This window comes from Rhinolophus sinicus, chromosome 1 (genome assembly GCF_057876585.1).
Source record: "Rhinolophus sinicus isolate RSI-liver-muscle chromosome 1, RSI-T2T, whole genome shotgun sequence".
Lineage (NCBI taxonomy): Eukaryota > Metazoa > Chordata > Mammalia > Chiroptera > Rhinolophidae > Rhinolophus > Rhinolophus sinicus.
Window position 1 is genome coordinate 87,265,618 of NC_142501.1, and position 18,745 is coordinate 87,284,362.

General features: G+C 43.7%; 1 protein-coding gene across 2 annotated transcripts in view; it reads left to right on the top strand.

Annotated features, from left to right (window-relative positions):
- Positions 1 to 18,745, top strand: part of CRADD (CARD and death domain containing adaptor protein) — a 392,758-nt gene that overhangs the window by 202,134 nt on the left and 171,879 nt on the right. For both annotated transcript variants that reach the window (XR_016022537.1, XR_016022536.1), the window contains exons 4-5: positions 5,613 to 5,718; positions 10,943 to 11,205. The gene's annotated coding sequence lies outside the window, so the exon portion shown is untranslated. The remainder of the gene's footprint in view (positions 1 to 5,612; positions 5,719 to 10,942; positions 11,206 to 18,745) is intronic.

An 18,745-nucleotide genomic window follows, 5' to 3' on the forward strand; every position in this document is an offset into this window, starting at 1 on the left:
CCCGCACAACAAATGGCGCAGCGAGCAGGGTACGGTGCCGGCCAAAACCTACCGAAGCATGGTGGAGCGGTTTGTTCGTGTGAGAGCCCAGCTTCGGGAGGCCCATGAGGAGCGACACCGGGAACGGGAGGCGCGGTCTGCCTGGGAGACTCAAGCCTCCAGCTGGCACATCACCCTCTTGGCCATGGACGGCATTGCGTTCATTTTGGTAATCTGCTGCGGCCTTAAGCTCCGAGGGCTGTGGACATCTTACATCGAGGCCTCCACCCACTCAGACACCTGGCACGGTGAGCAAGATTCCGACCAGGTAGGAATGGCGTCTGACTCTGGGCAGGAGGACGTGTGGCCCCCACACAGTATATGGTGTTCGGTGGCCACTCTTCTCAGGAGTTGAACCCCCAAGGAAGGGTGGGAGGACATGGACGGCTCTCCAGCCAGTGTGGAGAAGGCCCTACAGGCTCTGGCTGAGCGGTTGCTGGAGGAGGAGAAGGCTACAGCCGGCCGCGTGGGCTGGATGTTCCTCACGGCCTTGAGTCTCAACACGGAAAATGGGCTTAATGAAATGGCCCGGGTGCCTGACCAGGTGTCCCGGTTGGAAGTGCTGGAAGCCCGGGTCCGCCTGTTAGAAGAGGGGCCCCAAGGTGGAGACTCTGAGGCAGAGGCGGAGGAAGCAAGTGGAGACAATGTAGCTCCCAACCCCCAAGCCCGGCCAATCTTGAAGCAAAGGGTAAAACGTGAGCAACCTTTGGGCCCCGGGGGCGTTGCTGCCGGCAACCCAGCTGTGACTGAGTTCACAACCTACACCCCATACACTCCCACTGAGTTGCAGGAGCTGGGGAGGCGGTACAGACAACGCCCTGGAGAGCCAGTCTCGGCTTGGCTGTTACGTTTATGGGATGAGGGAGCAGACAGCATTCTCTGCTCCCCAGGCGAGATGGAAAAGCTAGCCTTCGTGACAGTGCATCCGTCCCTGCGACAAAGGTTACAAAACTGCCATAGGTTGGCCAACAACCAAGGCAACCATTCTCTAATGGAGTGGCTCACGGCTGCGGTACGCACCATATGGGAACAGGCTGGCGAGCTGCCAGACACTGTGAGTCAATGGCAGTCATATACAGAACTTATGCAAATAATCTGTGAAATGGGTATGAGACATGCTATTTTTAACCTCAACATGCAGGGCCCAGATGACGAGCTTTTTACTGCCAGCATGAGAGATCTGGTTTTGGATACTGCACCTGCGAGTGCTTTTGGATCCTTGGTTGCTATTCTTACACCGTACGATGGATCCATGAAGTTACAACTGCCATGGCCACCCTAGGGGATGTTGAAAGCCGGAGGTGAAGGAAATTAAGACAGGAGGTCCGCGCAGTTGAGACCTGGAAGCCCAAACCAAAGGTAAAGGGGCGAGGTCGCGGGCCTCAGAGAGTAACACGCGCACAGATGTGGCGTGATCTCGTGGCAGCAGGGGTCGATAGGAAGAGAATAGACCAGCAACCCAACGCACTCCTGCTGGAACTTTGGAAACAGTTGCATCCGGAACAATTCCGAAGAAGCATAAAGGAGGAGTCTGGGAAAGCGCGACCCGTGTGCCTCCAGGACTTCATGCAGCCGCTTGAGGCTGACCCCTTGCAGCTTGATTAGGGGTGGGGCCAAGGTACCCGGTCAGAGGGGACGAGCGGGACCAGAGACCCCGCAGGCCGCCCCGCACGACAAATGGTGCAGCGAGCAGGGTCTCCCGCCCGACAAATGGCGCAGCGAGCAGGGTCTCCCGCCCGACAAATGGCGTAGCGAGCAGGGTCTCCCGCACGACACCCGCGTCCGCCTCTGTCTGGCAGATGCTTTCGTATGCCTGCATAGTCTTTTTATAACAAAAGTTAGACTCGATTGTACAGATTGTTTTACAATTGGCTTCTTTCATTTAACGTCATTTTCATGTCATTAAAGATTGCTCTACACCAGTGATTGTCAACGTCCTTTGTGTTTGGAGAACACTTTCAAGTCCTATAATTTCTGGCAGCATATTTGAAGAAATTAGAAGACACTAGCTACTCAGTCTAACAATGTCTTTCACAGTCAAAACATGTTTGCCTGACCCCCCTTTACAACTATCATGTTTCCCTGAAAATAAGATTGGGTCTTATATTAAGGTGAGCTCCAAAAGACGCATTAAGGCTTATGTTCAGGGGATGTCATCCTGAAAAATCATGCTAGGGCTTGTTTTCCAATTAGGACTTATTTTCAGGTAAACACGGTGCGTCCTTACTTGAATAGAGCTGTTTACTGCTTCCACGGTGTACTCTTATATCCTCAAAAAGGAAAGCTCAGCACATTCCCATAAATATTCTTCCTACAGCATCATGCCCTCTGCACTGCACTGTGCAACCCACTCAGCTCAGTGCTCCAGTTCTGCAAGAGCGTGTATTCTAGGCAGCAGTAACATTGTACCTATTGATCCAAATTTGGTGGCACACTGAATTTGATCGTTGGTAGTGGTGTCATACCTTCCAGTATATGCCTCTGCCTTCACTTGTGAACCACTTCCTTAGTACCTTAGATGGTTTCTTTAGGTGGTTTTTTTGCTTTTTCACCATCATAAACAGTGATGTAAAAAAAAATCCTTGTTGTTAAATCTTGACATTCACCAGACATTAGAGTGAACTGGATCACTCTTTTGTTCAGCTCCGAACATATTTATATTTTGTCATCAATTAGCTTTTATTATATAGAAAACCACCCCAACATGTAGTGGCTGAAAACTTAGCTCACAGTTCTGGGAGCCCACTGGGCTGCTCTGATCTTGGCTGACCCAGCTGATCTCTGCTGGGCTGTCCTGCATCTGCGGTGGGCTGGTTAAGGCTGGGTGATCTAGGTGGCCTCACTGGCATGCCTGGCAAGTGGCATGTTGTTGCCTGGGGCAACAGAGGTGTCTAAGTCACATACCTCTGCTCATAACGTTTGCCCCGCCTTTCTCACTTGGCAGTGGTGGCAGACGTCCCATGGACAGTAAGAAATCAAGCCCCAGTGTGCAAAGCAATTTTCAAGCTTCTGCTTGTACCCTTTTGCTAATGTCCTGTTGGCCAAAGCGCGTCCCAAGGCCAGCCCGGTCAGTGTGGGAGGGCTCTAGCCTAGGGCTTAGAGACAGGGAGCAGAATAACTTTGGTCCATTTTTTGAGATATACCACAACCGATGTTTTAACATTGAAATTTCTGGGCTCTATTGAAAAACAAAATGTGGCTGTTCTGGATCTCCCTCGTCACATTGCAGTCATGGGCTGGCCCATTCCAGCGTGGCGCCATCCCAGCCATCTTCGGAAAGCACCTTCCCAGCTCGGCGTCCACTCAGCCTGATTTACATGTGTGGCCTCCAGCCCTGAAGATCCTTAGGACACACGCCTACAAGTGGAATTGCTCAGTTTAAAGTTACACGTGTTATTCAAAAACTACTTTGACTTTCCATAACTTAAAAAAAATATATTTTAAAAACTGCTTTCGCTCACGCTACATGTAGGGGGTTGGATTTTAATGCCAGTTAGTTCCACCAGACTTCGTGGTTCACTATGGAAGTTGCTGCTGGGACGCGCGCACAAAGGCGCATGTGCGCGCACACACCTGAGGCAGTAGGGTTCGTCTGTCTCTATCCTTTTCTCTGGAGAATTCCACAGAAATGGTAGATTTGGAAAGAGACTCCTCCAGTTATTCAGCAGACATTTATTGAGAAGCGACTAGCAAGCCAGTCACTCTGCTGAGTGGGAAGGCAAAAAGATGACCAATAAAGACACAGCCCCAATCCTCCGGGAGCTCCCTGATTGGCCACGAGTCTGACACGGATCACTAATCACAGCAATGCAACGAGGTGTAGGCCTGTGTACTGAGTCTTTGGGAACACGGAGGAGAAATGGTTAATTAATTCTGGCTTCGTCAGAGGTGGGACACGTGGAATGTTCACATAAAGGTGGGCAAGTTACTCCACCTTTTATGTGCCTCTTTCCTCGTGTAAAATGTGTACAATAACATATCTCCCACAAGATAAAAGTGGAGAACAGTGCTGGCACACAAATCACCTTTTCCTGCTGTGATTTGTGGTATCGAAGTATGAGGTTCACGGTCCTTCAGTACTTTCACCAGGACTCTAAAAATAAGGGGTATGAACTGGTAGGCACACTTCAGAGCATATTCAGAGTCGGGATGGGATTCTGATCTAACATTTGGCTCTCATTAAATAAATCCTAACAGTCATCGAACAAATTCTTGCTGATTGCAAAACAATCAGCAAGCTACCAACTTGTGCAAACTCCCAGAGATACAAAGATAAGTAAGATATGGTCCCTGCCTTATAGGATATCAGCCTGTTGGGAAGACAAACATAACAGCCAGTAGTTATGATTCTGTGTGGCCAGCACGGAGGAGAGACCAGGTTAAGTTGGCCACAGAGGAGGTGAACTGTAATTGAGCGTTTGTAAATTCTGCCCAAGTTAGCATGTGGGTCCCTATGGGGGCATTAATGCATAGGGACACCGGAATTCCACTAAATTTATTTGACATCCAGTTTGACAAATGGCACTTCTTGCTGTGGGTCCACAAGGTAACTCCCAGGTGCTATCTCAAAGCAATTTAGAAACTGAGAGAATCTTATTGATAGACTAAGTGGCCAGTATCATCCCATTCTATACATCAAGACAACATGACATTGAGAAGTATGTGGTTCATTCCTCTACCGTGGACTCAGATCAGATTTCAGGTTTTAAATACCAAGCATATTTTGGAGTTCTTTGTGTCATCCCCAGCCCTTAGTTTTTCCTCTAAACGGCCCACAGATTAAAATTAGATGTTGCTGGCATACAGGGAATGTTTCTAATGTAATAACTGCCTGTTTATTTCTTGGAACTATAAACAGAGCTTAGAAGAACAGGGATGTCTATCTTGTTGACATTTACTAGTTTTATAGGAAAATTACTCTTACAAAGATACAGTTCAGTGAACCATTTAAGCCTTGTCTGTCGAAATTATGCAAAATATATGGCAATAATTCTGGAAGCTATTATTAATTCAAAAAATAGACCATGAAATTCAGGTCTGAGTACTTGAAAAGACATAAAAAGGACCCAACAATTTCATAATACTGATATGTTTCTACTTCATTTTCAAGGTCTGTCTGTAGCCAGTGCTGTTTTTGATGTCAAATTATATTCTTAATGTAGAATATTTATGGAAAATATCTGCCACGGTCTGAATGTTTATGGCCCCCAAAATTCATTTTTGAAATCCTAACCCCTAACGGTGAGGCTATGAGGAGATGAGGTTTTGGGGAGGTGATTAGATCATAAGGGTGGAACCCTCACGAAGAGACCCCACTGAGCTCCCAAGCACTTTCTACCATGTGAGGGCGCAGCGAGAAGGCTTCAGCTAGCAACCAGAAGAGAGCCTTCACCAGAACATGACCATGTTGGCACTTTGACCTTGAACTTCCCAGCCTCCAGAACTGTGGGCAATACATTTTTGTTATTTATAAACTACCTAGTCTGTGGTGTTTTATTATAGCCCAAACAGACCAAAACAATATCAAATGGGTTGGATTTGATCAAATAATTACTAGACTTTTCTCTTGTCAGCTTCTAGATGGATTGATTTAATCAGGACTTGACTGATTCCAAGGTCTTTGGCATGCCTTATCGGCTCATGCTGGTCCTAGGAGAAGACTGAGTACCCGCAAATGAAGTAAGTGAGCCCATGCATAAACTGGTGGTGAACTTGCTGCTCCTGGTCGTGTCGTGGCCAAGGATGTGGGGAATGTGTCTGGAGAATATATTTCTTTGAAGGCCTAGGATATCTGTGATAAGTAGTAGTTCTTATTCATTCAGGGGGCATGGATCCCTTTAATAATGTGAAAAGGCGGTGGCACCATTCTTTAGAAAAATGTACATGCACACACACAAGTGTGTAATTTTTAGGGGATTCGCAGTATACCTGAATCCAATATACTCACCTCAAGAATCCTGTCTATAGATTATAAGTGGGACCCTGGCACCAGACTGCATTGCATTAGGCTTGACTGGTCATTTTTTTTGGTTTTGAAGAGTATTTGGAGGTGTTGTGTCCAACAGAATGGAGCTGTTTCTTTTGGATTGCAGTAGGATGTAAATCCTGGTATGAAGAGCTAGCCAAGTATTGGAATAAAGGAGAAGCCATTTGTCTGAACCCTGATCTTTATATGGCTGGTTACAAATCATCTGTCCTATGGGAGGGCAGGCTGGGGGCCCTCCTGGATCCACCTCTTGGAAAGGTAAGAACTTGCAGATGTGAAATGTACGGCAATCTCTAGCTTCTAGGAGCTTCTTGTCTCCCCCTCATCTCTTTAGAACAAGGGATCCTAGAGAGGGAAAGGCTGAGACTTTTGTGCCCTATCTGGGGATCATTGATTTCAGGAAGAAGTTATATAGAGCCACATCTACTTTATACACTGTGAAATTATTCCAACAATATATTTTTGTCCATCTGCTTGAGTCAAGTTTCTGTCTGTTTCTGGAAGTAGTAATTATTCTCTGCTCTCAAAATGAGCTCCGTGATGTCTTTCTGCTGAGGGAGAGAGCCTTTGGTTGTCTGTTGTCTATTATAAGCATTCTTTTATTACTATTGTTAGCTGCAGATTTTCCAATGAACACTATCTTTGAGACTAAAAATAAACCCTTCAACACAAATCCCCTCTTTATGAATGTGTGAAAGACAAAATAACCAGTCAGTTATGGATATAATTTTTTTCATGCTGTTGCAATATGAAGAATATTTATTAATGGGGAATGTCTCAAAGAAAAGGAGGCCTGGGTTTTATAGAGGCAAATAATCAAGGGAGTCATCTCAAGTCTTATGAGAATCATGAGGAATGATGGAGGTGGGTCTTATCTTAAAATATGTGAGGCTATGTGATGGTTGGCTGTTTCTTGGAATACAAAAGGTAAGGGGATTTCTTAACCAACACCGCTTTCAGGGAGTGCAGGGTTCAGATAAAATTTAGCATTGTCAAAAGTCATATCTTCTTTGGTTTTTAAGAGCCTAAAGCAAATATGAAAGAAGAAGTTGTTTTTGCAAGGTTCAGGATATGAGATAAAATCAGAATTCTGGCATCCTGACTGCCTGTTCTATAAAAGACACTTAAACTATCTCTTCATTTAATTTAGATAAAGAATAACGAATGGCCTGCATGACCGAAGCTTAAGGAAAGGAAACGAAACAAAGCTATCATGACTTTCCTAGAGACCTAGACAGCCCATGGGACAATTTTCAATTTGGGCCAATCATGGACACTCTTTCTGTAACTTACAGAAATTAATTCAATATGTATTTTTTTGAGCACCTGCTATGTGCCAGGCATGGATATAGGTACTCGAAATGCAGCAGTCAATGCAGCCATCCAAAATTTCTCCTTCATGGAGCTCCCTGCTCTGGAGAAAAAGATTGTAACAAAGGGAGGGAGGGAGAGAGAGAGAGAGAGAGAGAGAGAGAGAGAGAGAGAGAGAGAGAGAGAGAGAAAGCCAGAGGAAGGGGTGGTGCTGTTTTAAGAAGGTGGGTCAGAGACGGCCTCAGTGAGCAGGTGACATGAGTAAAAACCTGAAGGAGGTGAGACAGGGAGCCATGCTGAGGCATGAGAGAACATTTTGGGTAGAGGGAAGAGTAAAATGTGAAGGCTTGAGATGGGAACTTGCCAAATGTTTTCAAGGAAGAGCAAGGAGCTCAGAGTGGCTAGAGTGCAATGGGCAAAGGGTCAAGTAGTTGGGGCTGAGGTTGGACAGTTGTGGGGAGCAAAGGATAGAGGGTCTGACCGGTCATTGTAATGACTTTGGCTTTTCCTCAGGGTGAGATGGGAAGCATGACATTCTCTAACTTATATTTTCAAAGGATCACTGTAGCTAATGTTTTAAGAGGACTGAAGTAAGGAAACAGTGAAGAGACTATTGCACTAATCTTGAGAAGATGGGGTTTGGATCAAGATGGTCATGGTGAAGTGTGGGGGTATGTGATATGCTGCTCGTCTCCACTCAGGAATGAAAGATTGATTCCTCCAGCCTCTGGGAGGTCTCCAACTAATGGCTTTTGGCGGTCAGCCCTCTTCCAATACTGCCTTCTCTGAAGAGAGCCGTTTTGCCCCATGGCATTTCCCCTTCCCAGGGCAGCCGGCATGCAGTGACTGGTTGGTGAGGGGTGTAGAAGCCTGGCCCCTCACCTCAGCTTAGGCCGTCCCAGCTCGTGGAGTCAGTGCAGGCCTTCCATTGTGACTGAATCCCAGTCCAACTTCTCCCTCTGCCCGAGCCTGTCCCCCTCTCTTCCAGAGGCACTGATTCCAGGAGCACACTCCCTTAATCTTTCTGCCTGCTTAGCTCCATCTCAGAATCAGCTTCCAGGGGAACACAACCTGTGACGTGAGGTGGTGAGCGGTGGTCAGGTTCTCAGTATGTTTTGAAGGTAGAACCAAGCGGATTTGCTGATAGTGTGGATGTGGTGTTGAAAAGAAAAGAAAAAAAAATGAGTGATGAAACACCGAGATATTTATCTTAAACAAATGCAAAAATGGAGAAAGACCATGGGAAAGGCAGATTTTGGTGTGTGTGTGTGTGGGGAAGTTAGAGAATATATTAGACATAAAAATAAACTGTTAATATTCATGAAGGTAAAAGGTCAAATTCCATTTTCAGGAAGTACATTCTTTGAATACTGCCAACATTATACAGTTTTAAGTAGAATCTGTTGTAGCGGACATTTGATTTAATTTGAGGGACATCAGAGTAATAAACATAGAAAATGTGAATACATATGTTCAATCATTACCCAATGGTTGCTAATTCATAGAGACACAGAGACTCTTAAGTGGTTTTATAAGGGAACAAAGCCAGACATTGGCAATCTACCAGCATCTGTACCAAGAAGTGTTTTTTTCTACAAGGCCGTTGTAACGCATGGTACAGTAATGGGCTCCCTTAAGAAGTTGAAAAGAAGCAAAGCTGCTTACCAACTGCATATATCACACACACAGACAATAATTCCAGGCAACATGGATATAATCCCAATGACATGACACCACCTGGTACAGGTGTAGATCTGAGAAAATTCACAGTAAACACAAAAGTTCATTGTGGGGAAGAGTAGTTATGTGGAATCTTGAGCTGGGGCAGGGCACAAGTGCAGAGTAGGTAGAAAGGCTGGGATAGGCTGTTTCTAGGGGAAAGAGGAAGGAGAGCGGAGGTGCAGAAGTGGGCCTCTGTAAGGTAGATGCTGCTAGGAACTGTTGGGATGTCTGCCTCCCAAGAAAATCGCATCTACTGTGTAAAATGGGGCAAGTTTTAAAAGTCAGGCCAAGAGTTTGGATTTCACCATTGAGATTCCCAAGGGAGGAGAAGAAACCTTCTCGAAACCTTTAAGGGGCCAGTATGCACTGTCAACCCCCAAAATGGAAGTGTGCCGTGTTTCCCAAATTTACTTGACAGTGGAAGCTTTTGTCATGGCTCCAGCTATTAACATCTTTGCAAAGATTTGTTCTACAGATGCAAGGAGGCAGAGCTCACTCAACCTTGGAGTGTGTTGGGAAAACTAGTGACCGAAAGGTACCCCAAATAACCCAAGTTTTCAGTGGCGCACGCAGTGTCTTAGTGGTGCGCTAACAGCACTGCTTTATCTCATCCTCTCACCATTCGTCCTCACTGTTAGCAGCACATTATGGGTCACTTGGAAAGAGACCCGTGTTCCCTGGGGCCTTTCTTTGCCTTCTCTAATGATTGATAAACCCGTCACATTTTTCATCATAAGATTCTTGTCTCTTTGCAAAATACTTTCCTGGCCTGGCATTGTAGTGCATTTAGTTTAAGCCCTAGGTTGTCTTGCCTGTTTTTCAGCAGGCACTGGGCACGCTGTCCGGTCACAGTCTGCCAGATGGCACGTGTAGGACAAGCAGGAAGGAACTGGTCTTGCCCCATAGCAGCAGCTGCAAGCCAGGAAGGCTCTGCTTGTGGCCCCAGGCCTTTTCTGCCTGTTCTCGCTCTTGCCAGGACTTTCTGAACGCATGCTATCTTCTCTTTTGGGTTCTCATTTCCTTACGGTTGTGCCTACCCTCCTCCAACTAAGCCCCTGGGTAATTGAACTTGACTTCATATTCCCTTCATTCTGTTTCAAAATTATCTGAAAATAGCTTGTTTGTTTTTCCAGTGGGGCCTCCAGCAAGCCTCTAGCAATAGTTCCCAACCAGGGGTGGTGCCACATGCCCCAGCCCTACCATGTAACATTTTGGAAATGTTTGGAGGCATTTCTTTGTGGGAGTGGGGTTGTCACCATACATTAGGGGTGGGGTGAGTGGCACCATTGCTGTGTAGTGAGCAGGGCCTGGGGGTATTGGGCATCCAGCAGGTGGGAGGTACCCTGTACAAGGAAGAGCTGCCCCGCCCAAAATGCCAGTAAGGTCCCCAGTGAGAATCACTGTTGGTCCCCAAACTCCAGTCATTTAGCACCTCTCTGACCATTTTCAATATCTGTGCCATTATTACTTTAGCATTTTTCTTTGAAATAACTTTTTAAAAAATTACTCTAAGCCACGGTATGTTTGAAATAACGGGTCAATGTTGTTATTTCTATGTTTCATGGTACACATAAACATAACTACCGAGCACCTCATATAAAATATTCTTTATTAGTGATACACACAGGAAGTTTGGGAACGCTGGGCCCTTCTCATGGCATGTACCCCGTAGGGTTTTAGCGGGAACATGAGCCTCACACACAGGTTCTCTTCAGAACTATGAAGGTCTAAACAAGTGCAGCTGGTAGACTCCTTGGCGTGGGCCTTATCAGGGCAAAACCCACGTGTTTCATGTCTTGTGAGGTCCTTTATTTTATACACAAAAGAAGTCTGTTGTACTGACAATGACATTGTCTTTGACCCAGGCTTGCTGTCTCTTTGCAGGTTTCAATGTCAAAGGATAGAAGTGAGGCTTACTTGGCATTTGCGTCCTTGGACGGTAGGCCCTGTGAGGGCAGAGCTGCATCTTGTGCCCAGCTTTGCCTAATGCAAAGTCTGGCACATGCTTCATGGTTAATGAGGATCTCGGTGAATGAATGAAAGCACGAACAAATGAATGTTTGCTTACCCCTCACCACTCGCCAAACCGCGTGTCCAGTGAACACTGTGGTCATGGAGTCAAAAAGTCTTGGGCACATGTTTCCTGGGTAAGTCCTATAACTTCTCGGTGCCTCACTTTCATTCCCTCTGAAATAAGGATGATACGGTACCAGCCTCACTGTTAGGAGGAGTTGATAAGGTAATATTTGTAAAGCGCTTAGCACAGTACTGCACATAATAAATGTTATAGAAACATATGACGACTGATGAATGAATGGTACCTGCCTTGTATTTAGGTTTTCAATACTGGCTGAAAGAGTGAATCCACAAATGCTGGGCTGCAGTGTTCCTTCACTGCACATCCTTGATTCCGGCTTGTTTCCAGGGGCAGCAGCAGATGCTGAAACGGAACAGCCCAGCCTCTGGGGTGGGAGTGGGGGTGGGTTCCTGCTACAGTTCTCAGCACAGAAAGAGCTGTTCCAGACCAGATAACCTAGAGTTATCTCCCTTCCCCTCCGTTACAGGATGTACAGAGGTTTCATCTTGGTATTTATTTAAGGCAGTGCTAGAACATGTCTAATTATATAAATTCCTGCTCGGTCTCAGCTGACTCATTCTGCAGGCACACCACGCTCACAAACAAGCTGCACGGAGAGGTGGTGAAGGGGAGGCAAAGGGGAGGAAGCAGCGCTGTGAGGCATCTGTTATCGCCAGGCACAGGGAGGTGATCAAGTGTGCTGTGTCACTGATCCTCTGACGACCTGAGGAGCCGGGCTCCCAGCCTTATTTCCCTTACTTTACAGGTCAGAAAACTGCTGCCCAAGCTGGCGACCTGGCACAGCCCAGGTCATTCACTAAATACATAGCAATGCCAAAATCTGAACCCAGGCCCATCTCAGTCATTTTTCATACACCCCTGGGGTATGTACAACGGCTCTCAGCTTCATACCAATGTGTTTCCAGCCCACCCGCTGGATTCTGAGTGTCAGCACTGCTCTCCCCTCATTATTACCGAGAAGAAGTGAGTGACATTCATAAAATAGATGATATTGAATAGCTCTTGCGTGCTGCCCGCCAAAAAGTCATGTGAAATAGCTCAGCAAAGTGAGGTTGTGACTGCCCCCTGGGATTTCCTCAGCAGCCAAGATAATCCCGGCTGAGACAGTCTGTGGGCATGGGGTTCTGAATAGGATATTTGTCTCATTGGCTGAAGGAAAAGAGCTCTATTCATAACCTCCCACGATAGTCTTTTGCATGAGAAAGTGTAGGAAAGGCCAGATTCTCCCTGAGAAGAGGACGACTCCCTTTCTCTGAGCAGAGGGATTCTACCTCCCATTTCTGGCAACACTGATTTCAGATAAATGGTTTAAATTTTCTTACTCCCACGGTTAAGAGCTTGTCTCTGCATCTGAGTGTTCTGGGGAGTATTCTGACTTCATTTAGTCGAACGAAAGCTGAGCTCCTTCTTCACGCAAGAATCCTCTTGGCTCTCTGTCCCCACCCGGATGCCTTCCTTCTGTCGCTGTGGAGGAGACTCCGAAACTATTTTCAAAGTGAGATGGCATGAGCCTCCCCTCCCCTCTGAGGAATAATCCTCCTGCCATTTATAGATGGCCTGACTGCATCCTGCCTTCCTTCCAAACAGCTAATCTTGTTAAATCATCCACCGATTGAGAAATGGCCTGTCGTCTGAATTTGTTCATTCCAGCAAAGATTATATGAGGTCGCTGTGAGTCAGCCTGAAGTTTGACTCCCAAGGGAAACTCAGGAATTCCCTTCCCAGCACTATCGTCTAGGAACTAAATAGATCTCCAGCCATGGGGCCCTCCCTTGTGTGGGCAGCGATGGCCCCCGTAGTCACGACTCACGGTGAGTGCTTCAGGCACAAACCCACACGCATGGATCTTAACTGTTGGAGTCTCCAGCCACAGTTGGCACCTGTGAGAACCTCTTCCTTCCCATGGCCAGGCTGCTGGCGTCCCACATCGAGCCACCATGATTTCCTCTTCTTTCTCCAGCCTCTGCCTCTCACTTTGTCCCCTGAAACTTTCCTACTCTTACCTGGTTCATATATTCATTCATTTAACAGACAATTTTTGTAGTACCTCCTCTGGGCCAAGCACCGGTGAGCGGGAGCACAGTGCACACAACAAGCATTGATCTGACCTCATGGAGCTGACAGTCTAGTGGAAAGTTATAAGCTACAACAAGCGATAAGAAGGAAAAGGTCAGTGAGAGATGTAAGCACACTGAAAGGAGACCTCATCTCCCCTGAGGGTCAAAAGATTCCTGTAAGGAGGTCTGGCTCCCCAATCTCTGCCTCACTGCCTCAGGCCTGGTCCTGGAGTTCCCTTTCTGTTAGCCTTCCATTTTGGTGGCTCAGTTGAGTTTATCTGGCTTGTGGGTCCCTCTCTGTGATGCTACCTCTCAGTATTGCCCCTTGGTTCTACAAACTACAACCAAAGATGACAGGATGAAGGCGATCAAATACTATCTCTTTTACCAATTCTAGTCAATGACTGTGGAAACAGGGAGAAAGAGGGAGGCACGATACACCACAGCTTGTAACCTGGAAACAAAGCTGCAGATTTGCTGTGCGGTTCAGCAGGCCTGGCAGGGAGGAGCCATGTGAGGGACCCTGGCACTGTGCTGCATTCAGGCAGTCTGTGCCATCCTGGGCCCTGCACCCCAGGACCCCAAAGCTCTAACAGGTGGTATCATACAGCATTATTTCATTTGCCTCTAATTTGCCTACAGGGCTTAGTTTAAGAGTGTTGTTTTATTGATTCACTAATTTGAAAATTATTTAAGCCAATGTGTCAGATGCTGCACAAGGCTATATGGGAGCTGTGGTGACAAGACACAAACAGCACCTTGCAGCTTGCGCCTATTGTTGCCAAATTAAATGAATGCATCAGGACGTCACTGGAGGAACCGCCCCACTGAAGGGGCAAGAGTCACGATGAGGCCAACTCTCGTGGCCCAGACTTTACGAAAGCCACAGTCAGCGTTGCCAGCCGAGGCTACTGGCAGGAACTTTCAGATCTTTGCACTGCTCTTCAGTCACTGGTTCTTTAGTTTTTACGTTCATTGAAGTAATGCAATTCTATCGAGTTAAACACTCTTGTAAGACTGATTACGAAGACTGTCAGTCCCACGAGGGTCCACTGCCCTCACTTAAAACTCTACTGTGGAAACCATTTTTAATGGATTTAGCTGTTTTGTTTGGGATTTACCATGTCCCTAAATAGCTGCCATCCCTTGATTGTTTTTATGACAATTACATTAAGATATAATTTATATACCATAAAATTCACCTTTTTAAATAATTGTAGAATTCAGTGATTTTTTAGTATACTCATAGTTACACAACCGTCACCACTATCTAATTTCAGAATATTTTCATCACCCCTAAAAGAAACCACATACATATTAGCAGTTACTGCCCAGTCCTGAAAACCACTAATCAATCTACTTACTATCTCTATGGATTTGCCTCTTATAGACATCTCATATAATTGAAGTCATACAGGATAAGACCTGTGTCTGGCTTCTTTGACTTAAATAATGTTTTCAGACTTCATCCACGTTGTAGTATGTCTCAATACTTTTTTATAGTTGGATTCGTTTTTACAGTTGAATGATATTCCATTGCATGGATATATGTACCATATTTCATTTACCCATTCAACAGTTGATGAACATTTGGGTTGTTCCTACTTTTTGGCTATTATGAAGAAAGCTGTTACAAACATTTACGTACACGTTTTTGTGTGGACATATGTTTTCAATTCTCTTGGGTGCACACCTAGGAGTAGAATTACTAAGTCCCTGGCTTTTCAAGCTTTGGGCTTTGTCTACTGCTCTCACTGTGGGGTCACTATGGAGTCATTTCACTTTCTTTTATGACCCCTTCCCCCCATAAACTTCCTATCCTTCATTCTCCCAATATTTGTACCATAATTTTGGTTGGATCAATGCTAATATAGTAATACCAATGTTAAACTATGATTACTTCTCCTTACAGAGCTTTTGGTTTTACCTGGAGTTATTTGCCTTGTTTTTTTGTTTATTGTCTATGTATTTATCACTAATTCATCCTTAAACTCTCCATCAGCAGTTTAATCTCCTCTCTAAATATTCATGCACAGTAGGCATTCTGTTAGTTTCATCCTCTCAGATTCCGCTCAGTCTTCTGACTTGCTCCAATCTAACTAGTTGTCCTCCAGCCCCACTGCCTGGCTGTTATCGTTAGATTTCCCGTCGACAACATACAAGGGATTTCTTTCACTTTTCTTTTGTGTTGGAACCCTTTTGTTCTGGATCCCATGTCTTTCTTGTTTCACTGCCCTATTTTTGTGGAGCAGCTCATCTAGTTGTATCCTGAGAACATTGTATAGTATATTTTTTTTGAGAACTTGCATATCTGAAAAGGCTTTATATTACTTTATTTTTACTAATTTTATTAATTTTAATTTTTACTAGTTTCGCTATGTGTAAAATTCTATAAAATTTATTTTTTTATGTAGAATTTCTTCACTTTCCAGGCTTGCTGTTGAGAAAATTGAAGCCATTCTGACTTTTTTGTCAGAATCTAACCAGTTTTTTAATCTGTAGAGATTTTAGGGTTGTTTTTATTTTACTCCAATATTCTTAAATTTAAAACAATGATATGTTTTGACTAATATATTTTATTCATTTTGCTGGACACTTGATGGGCCCTTTTTATTTGACAGTGGTCTTCAGTTCTAAGAAATTTTATTGAATTATTTTTTAGTGACTTAATTTTTTCTATTTTTTAATTTCTATTTCTTCTTTCTATGACTCATATTGTTTGGATATTTGACTTCTGGCTTAGTCCTTAAATGTTCTTATCTTTCCTATTTTCTGTAATTTTGTTATTCTTTGGAAGCTTTTATCAGATTTTTCTTTCAATATTTTAATTGGATTGTTAATTTAGGCCATTTTTAAAATTTTCTAAGACTTTGTTTTGTTTTATGAATGCTTATTTTAAAATAGCACCCTACTGCTTTGTTCTTGCACTATATTTCTCTTAGCTCTCTGATACTTTTCATCTTATCTAATTTCTGTTTTTTCCAAATTCATTTACCCTTTTTGTTTTGAATCTCTGCCTTTAATGTTTGAAGCTTTCTTCAAATGTCCAGTCACCCTTGGCTGTTTGTTTATATTTAAAATAGGGGCACTATAAAACTTAATGACAACTCTTTATTGTGGGTGGGACTTGAAGACCAGATCACTGGAAGGGAGATGAGGTTAGGCGTTTAACTGGATGACCCTAATGTCATTTTCTTTAGGTCTTTTCTTTTGGCTTATCAGATGTTTTCCAGAGAAGAATCTTCTAATATCCTGCACAGTATTCTGGGAACCAAGTGACAGAAGAGGGCCAGGAACTATAAGGGAGAGTCTCAATATTTAGTAGTTAATCATCCTGTTTACAAAATTGTTACTATCCTCAACTGTGCCATGTGTCCTCCATCTGAAAGGCCTTTTATTTTCACTCTCTCCAAGTATCAATCCCTATTTTCTGCTGAGGTAGAAGGACAGTTATTCACCTGGTTGTACAAAGTAAGGAGCAGAAATTTTTTTGGGGGAAATCTAGCTGCCCCTTAGACTTCTGTCCTCCCCCTTTATCCCCTGACACTTCTAATTCTTGAGATTTGGGGTTTCTATATTGGCAAATTGGGCTACTACTTAGCTTGCTCACTTAGGACATAGTTTTGCTGGGTCTTTGAGATCAATTGTTTTTCCTTTTTCTGCTTTCTAACTTCTGCTTTCTTCTCTAATTCTCTTTTTACCTCTTAGGTTTATATCTTTTTAAAAAAGCCCTTTATGTAAGTTAGTGGGAATCCAGAGAAAGTACAGGAAAACATGTGTTTTTAGTTTTCTATCTTTAAAATGCATTTGACTCTTCCTTCACATATATTTTACTGAGAAAATGTTCCAGTATGTAATTTGCTCTCTTAGTGATAACTTTTTTTTAAAGTAAGGAAGGTAAGGGAGCTACAGCAGTAGTTCTGGTGGCATATGAGAGCATTTCCTACTGATAAAATTGACAAAATTGTTGCAGGTTCAAATGAAATTGCAGTGACCTTAATTCACAAAAACAAAACTGTTTTAAATTTTGAGGAATGAAGTAAATTGTGGGGAAGAGAATACTCATGGTGCAGCAACAGTAGGGGATAAAGCTCTGGGCCAGGTTAAAATGATGTTTTACCAGCACAGTCAGAGGCAGCATGCCTGGAGGTAGAATCCAAATTGACTTTGGGGGGAGCCCAGAAGACTGCCGTGATTGTCCTGTTCAAAAGGCAGGCAAGGCTGAGATACAGTGTTGGAATATTGGAATGGGAAGAGCTCAGAATCAAGACTGAGAAGAGCAAAAGATGGCTGGATCATCCCCCTTTTATGAGATGCCATATTCCACAGTTAATGCTTATGGGAAAGATTTAAAAGATTAATAATATCCAATGTTGTTTAAAATTGTGAAGAAATAAGGATCCTCAGATACTTTTGGAGAGTATATAGTTGTATAGCCTTAATTGGAGAGTAATTGGTAATTACATATTAAATTTTTAAACGTGGATTTACTTTGACTCAGCAATTACCCTCCTAGAATAATGATTCTGTAGAAAAGGCCAAACAATTACTGTATAAAGATGTTCATTATATCATTGCTTGTAACGGGGAAAACTGAAAAAAAAAACACAAAAAACCCATGTGCACATTAATAGAAGATTGTTTAAATTCATGATACACATCCAAATATATTAGTGTCTTGTGGTCTATTCTTCATAAGGGGTTGTATTTTTAAAAAAAGTAATTAGTATCCTTCAAAGGACATCAAAAGTAGTCTAATTCATAATTCTTAGCTCCACTGAACAGTTTATCCTTGTTTTGTAGCCTTATAGTCGAATACTTGGAGCACCATTTGTCAGGCAAAAGAAATGAAGTTGGTTAATATATTTGGACACAGAACAATATCTAAAATATGTTGTTTGGTGTTAAAAATATTATAAAATAGAATATATAGCATGACATCATTTATGTTTTAAAAAAATATAAAGGTTTCCAGCTTCAAGTAACGGCAGAGTAGTTTGTATCAGACTAAACCTCTCACTGATAAAATGATAAACTCTGCTTATATGTATCTGCTTCAAGGCACTAGAGAAGGACCAAAGCATGCACAAATTGGAGGACATATAATCCACATTTAACTGGTTTTTCCCCTACAGGTATTCACTAGTCTATAGAGCACAGACTTATTGGACTGAAGAGTTAGAGACCCGTTTATAAGACTGCCAGAGCAACTGGAAATTGAAGGGGGAAGGGAAGTTTCAGAAATTTAGGATTAATAGAAGGGAGCACCCAGATCTATGTACAAAATCTTCTCAAAACCTTGGCTAACATTAACTACCAATGCACAGGACAAGACTCCAAGGAACATAGCAGAAGATAACAGCTGGACAGCTGAAAATGCTGAGCAGAGATTTCAGCAGCTGCCTGGTGCTGGGGAGATAGCATTTGAAGTTAAAATCTACCAAATTAGAGGTGCTTGAGGTAATAAATAGCTCTTTTCTTCTTATGATATGCCAGACGTGTCATACCTTAGCTATAAGGACCACACACCAG